Raw genomic sequence first — 10,156 nt, 5'->3', positions numbered from 1 at the left:
TCCTCTTTTTTGCCTATTGCTAAGTCATGCAATTAATAGTTGTAAGTATGCACACAACAGAAGCCCAGTAAATATGTTAAGCAGCTCCCACACAATTGCCTGAAGGAGCGCACAACATTGGAGCCCAGCTTGCTGCTCCACACTAATTGCATAGAAGCTTCTCCATTTGGGACCTATACATGTTGCCTTCATGATATACACGATCACAGTGATTCACAAGAGGAGTTACAGGGCAATCCTAACTATGTCTACTCAGAAGTCTTGTTGCATTCAGTTGGGCTTACTCCCAGATATGAGGCTTAGTAATGCAGCCTAAGCTGCCTGCTTTCAGAAAATAGTCTTGCATTGAGAAATAACTTTCTTTAATCACTGAACACCTTTCCTTTTCCTTCTCCTTCTTTTCTAGATAATTTCCCTCCATAAGTGAGAGTGAAATAGCTGCTTACATAAAATTACAAAATAAAAGCCGCACCACAGTGTTAGTGAACAGCTAGCTATCACTAGCATTTGATTCTTCTGTGGGCTGATTTTCTTACCATTTTCCCTGTTGTTTACCTTTATAATGGGCCCAAGATAGTTGCGAGTGAAGGGGCGAAATAAGACAAGGACACATCAGCTTGGGTTGAACAAGGGCCACTTTATTAAACTATACAAAAACGCCTTTTAAAGTGACCTGCAGAGGGAAACCTAGGTGCGGAACTATCTATAAGCAAGCATCTTGCCATACAGCTCACAGGCGACCAGCCCCTGCTTGGGACAAGGGCAAGCCCCATCTGCTTACCCCTTCCGCCAGCCACACCCAGTAGGTGAGTAGGGGGGCCTTCTCAGGTCACCACCCACCGGGGCCGCATGCCCTCGAGTGGATGAGTTAAGTTGGCCCCAAAAGCAGCCCATATCCTGCCCTCAAGCCGCAAAGCTCAGACAGGCCTCTGGAACCGCCAATCACCTCCAAAGGTGCCTAAGGGGGCCACCGAGCTGTCCTTACCTATTTCCCTTTCCGCACCTTCCTGCCACAAAAAGGGGACAAATCTCTATTTAGTCCCCTTTTACCCACTGCCGAGAAGCACCTCTCGCAGACACCTCTGCAGGTCTGCCAAAAAGTCGTTACCTGCGTCAGACAGGTGAATGCCATCGGCCCTGTACAGTTCACCCATCCAATGCTGAATGCAGGGTGTGAAATAGCCAACCCCCCTTGCCCCAGAATAGCCAACCGAATTTGCCGGTTGACCTTCTTTCGCACTTGGTCCATCCCTATCGGGCTCCAGACACCACGCCAAACCCTTCACGGGAGTATGTCTGACCAAAGCAGATGTACCCAAGGCCGACATTGCCTTATTAACTGCATGTCCGCACATGCCTGCCAAACTGAGGGCCATGCCCTTCCGTTGCCTCCTGAACTGCATGTCCGCACATGCCTGCCAAACTGAGGGCCATGCCCTTCCGTTGCCTCCTGAACTGCATGTCCGCATATGCCTGCCAAACTGAGGACCATGCCCTTAGGTAACCGAGGCCATTGTTGCGTCCCGAACTGCATGTCTGCACATGCCCGCCACCTGAGGCCCTTGCCTCAAATACTGAGTTGGGAATGACCACCACATGCGGAGATGTCTGCACTGAACCAAGCTGGGACAAAGTGGGTAGGAGCCCGTCCCAAAGTATTCCTCGCCAGCCAAGCCACCACACTGCAGCCCATTGACTGAGGCCTAACTGTAAGCCCAGGATAGGGTGCGCAGCTGCTCCATCCCTGCCCAGCAACATTGCCGGTCCATCAATGTTATACAGGTACAACTCCCTTCCATGGAGACATCTGATTGCTGGAGGGCCCATCGAGACAAATCTCCCTTGGATCTGGCCACCACCTCACCTATCCTAAAAGCTCCAAAAACCAGCATAAGGGCTGCCGCCTGGAATAGTCTGGCTTCATAGCTTGAGGAGCATACTGTTTTTCACTGGCCCACCATACTAAATAAAATGTCCCGTGAGAAAGGGCAACGGGGATGGCAGGATGTTCTCTAGCCCACCCAGCTAACATATGGCGGACTCTAAAGTCCCTGGAATAAGTGGGGAAATCATCAGCCTTTACCTCGAAGTGCTTGGACTGAGAGGCCCTGTCTCCAGCCATTCACTAGGCAATCCCAGCAGGTGACTCACTGAATAGGCCACTCCGGCGCATAGCCCTTGCCGGCCCAGAAGTCCTGGGAAAAACCCCTCCTGCATTCTGATAGCTGTTGAGCATGCTGGGGCGACAGACCAGCTTATGGCCATCTTTGACTCTGCTCCCCAATCTCCCAATGTGCAGTTGCACAGCACAGCTGAACTGCTCCACCTGAGTCTACCTTACCATGCCCCAAATGAAAACATTAACGGAGACCTGGCTGGACGAAGCCTCGGCACCTATTCTAGAGGCGATGTGCTCGCCAGGTTTCCGTTATGCACATCAGCCGAGGGAAGGAAGGCGGGGAGGGGGAGTGGCTGTCATCTATCGGGAGTCCTTGGTCTTTGCCAGGTCTCCTCTCCATGGGACCAAGTTTGTTGATTGCATGTACTGGAGGTTGGGCCCGAAGGGCAGTTTAGGGATCCTGCTTGTGTACCGCCCACCTCGCTGCACGGCAGAATCCCTGGCCGAGGTGCTAGAGGTGGTCTCGGATGTGCGCATGATGTCCCCAGAATTGTTGATGGTGGGTGACTTCAATGTGCACGCCGAGACCACTCTCAATGGAGCCCCTCGGGATTTCCTAGAAACCATGACTTCCTGGGAACTGCACCTTAGTAATGTTGAGCCCACCCATGTAGCTGGTCATGCTCTCGACCTTGTATTTGTCCTGGGAGAGGAGAAAAGTGCTCTGAAGTTAGGGGCTATTACTTTTACCCCTGTGTCATGGTCAGACCACTATCTGGTAAACGTAGACTTCTCGATGCCGCACACCCTCTGCAAAGGCACAGGACCTATTAAAATGGTCCGCCCCAGGCGCCTGATGGATCCAGAAGGATTCCTGACTGCGCTGGGGGATTTGGAACTTGCTGAAGGTCATTCAGTCGATACCCTGGTGATGGAGTGGAATACAAGGATCACCGGGACATTAGACCGAGTGGCCCCGAAACGTCCTCTCCCCCTGAAAAGATCCCAGACAGCACCATGGTACACACCACGGCTGCGTGTTCTGAGGCAGGAGGTGAGACGACTAGAACGCCGGTGGCGTAAGTCCCGCTCCGAAGATGCCCGGACACAAGTTAGAGCAGCAGTAGCTGCCTATCATGTGGCAATAAAGGCAACAAAGAAAGATTACTTTGCTGCCTCTATTGCATCAGCAGAGTGCTGTCCCAGGAGGTTATTCCAAGTGGTCCGAAGCCTGGTCGGTCCAGTTGCTCAGGAACCCTTGGAATATTCGAAGGCCTCCTGTGACAATTTAGCAAAACACTTTGCTGATAAAATCGAACATCTGAGAAGCTCGATTTCGCATACCGTGAATGCAGATAGTGGACCAGAGTTGACCGGTCATAATGTGATCCAATGGGATCGGTTTCGGCCTCTTCCTTCTGAGGATGTGGACAAGGTGTTGTCAACTGTGAAACCTACCACCTGTCTCCTTGATCCATGCCCATCATGGCTCTTGATGAGTTGTAAAGAGAGATTGGGCGAAGGGATCAAGGCGGTGGTAAATGCATCCTTGAATGAGGGTATATTGCCATTAGCCCTCAAGGAGGCAATTATAAAGCCCATCTTGAAAAAGCCCTCCTTGGATCCCCAAGATCTAAACAACTTTCGCCCAATTTCAAATTTACCATTCTTGGGCAAGGTCATTGAGCGAGTGGTGGCCAATCAGCTGTCAGCGCACTTGGATGAAACGGATTATTTAGATCCATACCAGTCGGGTTTCAGGACTGGACATGGAACTGAAACAGCCTTGGTCGCTCTGGTGGATGATATGAGGAGGGCACTAGATAGGGGAGAATTCACCTTTCTGGTCCTCCTAGATCTCTCAGCGGCTTTTGATACCGTCGATCACGGTATCTTGCTGGATCGTCTGGAGGGATTGGGAATAGGAGGCACAGTATTAAACTGGTTCCGTTCCTTTCTCTCCGATAGACACCAGCAGGTGGCATTGGGAGATGAGGTTTCAGACCCTTGGCCCCTCAACTGCGGTGTGCCACAGGGCTCTATCCTTTCTCCCATGCTATTTAACATTTATGTAAAACCGCTGGGAGCTATCATCAGGAGGTTTGGGCTGCAGTGCCACCAATATGCGGATGACACTCAGCTCTACCTCTCATTTAAGTCCTCACCAGAGTTGGCTATGGAGACCATGTCCAAGTGCCTGGAATCCGTGAGTGGATGGATGGGAAGAAACAGGCTAAAGCTGAATCCTGATAAAACGGAGGTACTGCTCGTGGGAGACAAAGGAGGGTTGGGGAATATTGACCTGGTGTTTAATGGGGTAAAACTGCCCCTGAAAGACCAGGTCCGCAGCCTCGGGGTGATCCTTGATTCCGGGCTGTCCATGGAGGCTCAGGTTTCATCGGTGTGCCGGGCAGCTTGGGGTCAATTGCGTCTCATCCGAAGGCTGCAACCCTACCTTCCTGTCCACCAGCTCCCACTCGTAGTACATGCTCTGGTCACCTCTCGTTTAGACTACTGCAATGCGCTCTATGTGGTTACCCTTGAAAACAGTCAGGAAATTACAGCTGGTACAAAACACGGCGGCTCGTTTACTTACGAATAGCCACTGTTATGATCATATTACCCCAGTGTTATACAATCTTCACTGGCTTCCAGTTATTTTCCGGGCTCAATTCAAGGTGCTGGTATTAACCTTTAAATCCCTATACGGTTTTGGCCCAGTATACCTGAAGGAGCGCCTCCAACGTCATAAAGTGTGCCGCCCTACAAGATCTGCCACTCAGGGCCTTCTCTTGGTTCCACCGACTAAAGTGGCTAGGTTGGTGAGGACTAGAGAGAGGGCTTTTTCTGTGGCAGCCCCCACGATTTGGAACTCCCTCCCAATGGATCTTCGACATGCCCCTTCCCTAGATATAATTCGCCGGGGCCTGAAAACTTGGCTTTTCCATCAGGCCTTTATGACCTTTGAGACTTCCAGGGTGAACTAGTTCCAGAACTGTAATATGAACAATCTACTAAATACTGTAATTTTTGCATTGTACTGTACTGGCTATACTGTTTATTGTATTTTATCATGTTTTATTGTACGCCACCTAGAGTGGCCATTGGCTAGATAGGCAGCCTATAAATTAAAGTTTATTATTATTATTATTATTAAAATCTGGGCACTAGAGAACAAAGGAACAGACAAGGGCCATAACCCTACCTAAAATGAACGGAAGAGTTCCCAAGCCTCACTGCCTATAAGTCCAAGCCTGCAGCCAGCACAAAAACCCCGATGCATCCACGGACTTCCAGTTCTACCTCCCAGCCCTACCTAGAGATGCTATGGACCTTCAGCCTGCAGTTCAGAGGCTCTAGCCCTGAGCTATGTCACGTAATTCTACAGCAAGTTAGTTAGTTCTTCCCCAGGAGTGTGGGAAAACTAGACCAAATGATTTGGGCCAGAATATAAAATGTAACCTGCAGTTTGGCTCTAATTTCTTGATCAATATTTGATCACAACAAGCATTAAATTATTATACAGCCACAAACCTGAACCTGTAGTAAGGCTGTGGAAGCCCTGCTACGACCTCATAAACCACCGGAAAAGACCTCTAATACCTGGAGGGCAGACAAGAAACACTTTCTTGGCCTAACTGTCATGAAACCCTTACTGACTGACCACATGAGTATGATTGGTGGTGAATTAGGTGGTATGCCCAGGAAGGTTAAGGAAGGCAGGATGGTCCATTGACACAGCCATTAAGATGAACCAGTTACATAGCCATTCCATAATCTGTGACATCAGGTGTTAACATGCATCCAAATTTTTTTTCCCCTCTCATCCCAACAGCCCCTTCAAGGAAGGAGCTGAAGCGCTCCATGCGAGAATAGAGCAGCCTATATGTAATGCTCTACCTCATAGAATTGACTGAAAAGGCAAAAACCCAGCAGCTATAAATCCCCTTGTATCCCCACAGTAGATAAAAAAACAGATTAAATATACTTTCCCATAGGCAGTGCATTAACTAACTGGTAGGAAGCCATTACTGATTGCCATTGCGTCTATGCCCAAGACAAATTTAATAGCGCAGGCCCTTAAGGCAAGCCTTGAGACTACAATATGGGATCCAGAAACTGAAAGAAAACCCCACAACAAAACAAACCTCCCCAGGAACTGGGCAGTCTGCAAGCAAGGTCCCAGTAACAGGGAGGAACGCTTTCCTTGAGCAGCTACTGCTGGGTGCTTCTCCTCACTGCTGTGAGGGCCACTGGCCTCATATTTCCCTGTTTCACATAAAGAAAGGAAATAATTTATGAGTAAGCACACTTTCCCAGCCACCATTTTAGTGCAGCTAACCCAGTTTCCCAAAGCACAGATACTGGAGATATGGCGCTGCCACCCATATTTGGCCGACTGCAGCGGCCTCCCCCTTGTAGGCCTCCAAACACCTATCATAATAGATGTCCAAAATGCAAAATTAACATCCTATATCTCTTTCTAGTAAATGATATCATAAATCCAAGAGCAGCAGATGCCGAGGATGTGTTGCTGTCACCAATATGTGGCTGCACTATAGCAGGTTTTCCAACACATATCAAAATAGATGAGCCAATGCAACAGTTGCACGCTATATGTAATTCCAGGTAATGATATCAGAAGTCCTAACTAAAATGTAATTTCAGGTAATGATGTTTCATTGTTGGTGCCACAATCCTCAGTAAAGGGGGGAAGAGTCTGCCTGGACCTTAAAAAGCAGCCCTATGTCAATAAGAGTCTAAGATCCTGTAATATGAGGGATTTCTATTAGGCAAACCGGGCTTTCCTCTTTATTCCTATTCCCCAATCAATATGATTACCATCTGCTAAACTTTCCATTCCTAACTAAATTCAGGTAAATGCCTCTTCTGTCTCACTTAAGATACAGCGATTTAGACATTTTCTAGCAAACTGTTATCTCCGCCCTTATTATCATATAACTATGAAAGGCCCAAAGGCTAAAAAGGCTCACTAGGCCCCACCAATATACTAGTATGTAGTATAATAATCATATAATTAAGTACTTCAAACTTCATACATGCCCGGGCCTAGCAAGAAGTTGTACCTATGCCTGGGCCTAGCAAGAAGTCATAAGCCTCACGAAAGGGCTCTGCCATCACATCATGCATCCACCCTGTAATAATATAATAAAGAACCAACCTGTGTATATCATCAGGGGGGGCTAAGCTGAACCTGTTAGGGGGAGAGTACTCAGAGGGAACTTAAACTAGAAGGATTAGACACAATTTCTTTTGTTCGTCCCTTTTATTCTGATTTATTTTTAATTTCCCTTTATGTGCATGAGTCTGTCTTTAACCAGTGTATTAGCATGACTATATTTAATTTTGTTTGTATATCCAGTATAGTCTCATTTATTTTTAAACTTCCTGCGTCTTTCTTTTAACCAGCAGCAGCACTAACGTCGTGCTGCTCAATAAAAAGCCTCAATCAATCCCTCCACAACTGCTAGGTGGGGGGGGTATTGGACGTGCCACTGCTAGGCCCCACTACGAGGCCCACTGGTCAGGCCCCTTTATGAGGCCTGCCCCAGTCGCAGCCACGCCGCAACACTACCACCCACAGCTGTTGGGGCTCCCAAAACCCCCTCTGGGGGTAACCAATTAGGCCTGATAGGCCTAACCAACGCCGACTGTCCTGCAGCTTTCTCTGCTATGTCCCTCATCGTTCTCTCGTCGCTCATTGAAAGAGGAGGTAGGAGGGGCAGCCTGGCCTTAAATAGGCCCATGGCCCCTCCCCTCCCTGCCGCACATCACGCACACATAACACTGCGACACACGACATTGCCCTTAACGAAGATGGCCACGGCAGCATCGCTCCCTCCTCGCAACTATGCCCCGCTTATCCATGCTGCGCAGGTAAGTGGGGCTTCATGTTATTTCTTTGTCAAGTTGACAACTTTTGCAATGTTATTCTTATGCAGGCTCAAATTCCTTAATGTGTGTATTTGTTCATGTACAATACTGAATTATAACAAGGCAAGAAGTATACCAAATCTCTTAACACACATTTAGCTTAGCTAATTGTTTTTAAATTGCCTTTTAATACTCAGAAAAGCACATTACTGAACATTATTTGATTTTTTTTTAATTTTAATGACTGATTTGTAAAAACAAGGTAATAATATCATAATCAATTCTACTAAGGAAATGGGAGGGTGGTCTTCCTTTTAATATGCAGCTTTGTCTTATGAAGCATTTGTAATTTACTTGTTATCATTTATTCCTAAATCTGGTAGTATCATTCACTACTTGTAACTATTAATTTTCTACAGCTTCCAAGGACACTTCCAGACTGTCACTATTTTCAGGTGGGATTCAATCCCATACTATAAAATTCAAGATGTGCAATTAAAGTTGATTTGGAGGTCTTGTGCAACAAATTAGCTTCCCCAAAGATCAGACTTTTTGTGAGAGGTGACAGGAAAATGCACTGGAAAATATGGGATAATACTTGCTTTGATCATCTAACCTACTCACAAACAAATCCAGTTGAATGCTCAATAAACAGATCTGCAAGCGTCCCAAGCTTTAAGGAAAGCGGACAGCTCACTAGGGCTTTACAGTAAAGGCCTTATCCATCTAGCATAAACAACATTGCAGTGGTGAAAAAGTAACAGTGCTTAGGGCATTTTAAGAGGCAAGTGTGACAGGACTCCCTTGCCTCCACTTTCATATACACAATGTGACTCTAGCAGTTATGACAGAAGCCTTATTTTGTAACCAGACACTTGCAGCAGAATACTAGAGCTCTCATAGTTTGCCACTACTTTTGGCAGCTCAAAATTGCAAATTTCATTTTAAAAACATGATTGATTGATTGATTGATTGATTATTAATTCTATTTGAATAAAAAAATCAGGCTTGTTCTGATAACTAATTAGTCCTGCCTTGTACCAGGGCACTGGATATGATGACCTTTTGCGCTCCTTCAATTTCATTTATTTCCCGGTTTCTGCAGAGGCTGTTTTCTAACTTTTGCTGTCTTGTACTATAAAATACACTTTTATTTATATACTGTTTCCTTTGAATCATCCATATTTAATAACCAAATAGTTGACTTTTTGACTGTTTTAATTCTTTCTATGAATAATAATCTTACCAGCATGCCTGGTATATTTTATTCTCACAGATTTTAATTATTTATTTGCATTGATTGAATGGCTTTAGACATTTGTTAGCCTTTAAAAGATTTATGAATTTTGCATATGCTTAGATAATATGGTGATGTGAGCCATATAGTCAATTAAATATAGAAGTATAAACTGGCTATATTGTTGCTTCAATTAATTAGGATGAGGGGGTTTATTACTATACTTTTCAACCTTCTGTCCCAGTTCTTGACCACAGAAGTTGACAAAAACTCTGAAATAATAGGCTCTTTACAATTATATTATTGATTGCCAGGCCACAATTTTATCAATAGTGAGAGCTGAGACAACAAGAATTTAAAAAATCAAAAACTGTACTGAACATATGCCTATATAAGCAAATTTTGTCAAAAATGTCTTCACATCAAACTGTGCTAAACATTTCCCTCTCACTTTGCCCTATCTTGAAATCCCAGTCTAGATTCCAGCCTATTGTTTATGGCACTATGCCACAAAGTGGCACTGTTTCCCCCCTCTTTCTATCTACTTTTCCAATTCTTGCAAAATATTTTTCCAGGCAACGCATGACACCACTTTTAAAACATCTGTACCAGCTGCCCATGTGCTATTGAGCCAGGTTCAAGGTCCTTGTATTAATTTACAAATCCCTGAACAACTTAGGTCCAGGGTATTTTAGGGGCTGCCTGAACCCTTATATCCCATCTTGATCACTAAGATCATCTGCAGGAGTGGCTTTGGTTGTGCCTGGCATTGGCAAGGCTCATTTAACATTGACACGAAATAGAGCCTTCAGTGTCATTAGCCCATTTTTCTGAAATGCTCTGCCAACAGAGATTTAGCAGGCACCTTCTGTTTAACTTTGAAGCGCCTGCTGAAAACCTTTATG

This window comes from Rhineura floridana, chromosome 9, assembly GCF_030035675.1.
Source record: "Rhineura floridana isolate rRhiFlo1 chromosome 9, rRhiFlo1.hap2, whole genome shotgun sequence".
NCBI classification, from domain to species: domain Eukaryota; kingdom Metazoa; phylum Chordata; class Lepidosauria; order Squamata; family Rhineuridae; genus Rhineura; species Rhineura floridana.
This window is presented reverse-complemented; position numbering follows the sequence as displayed.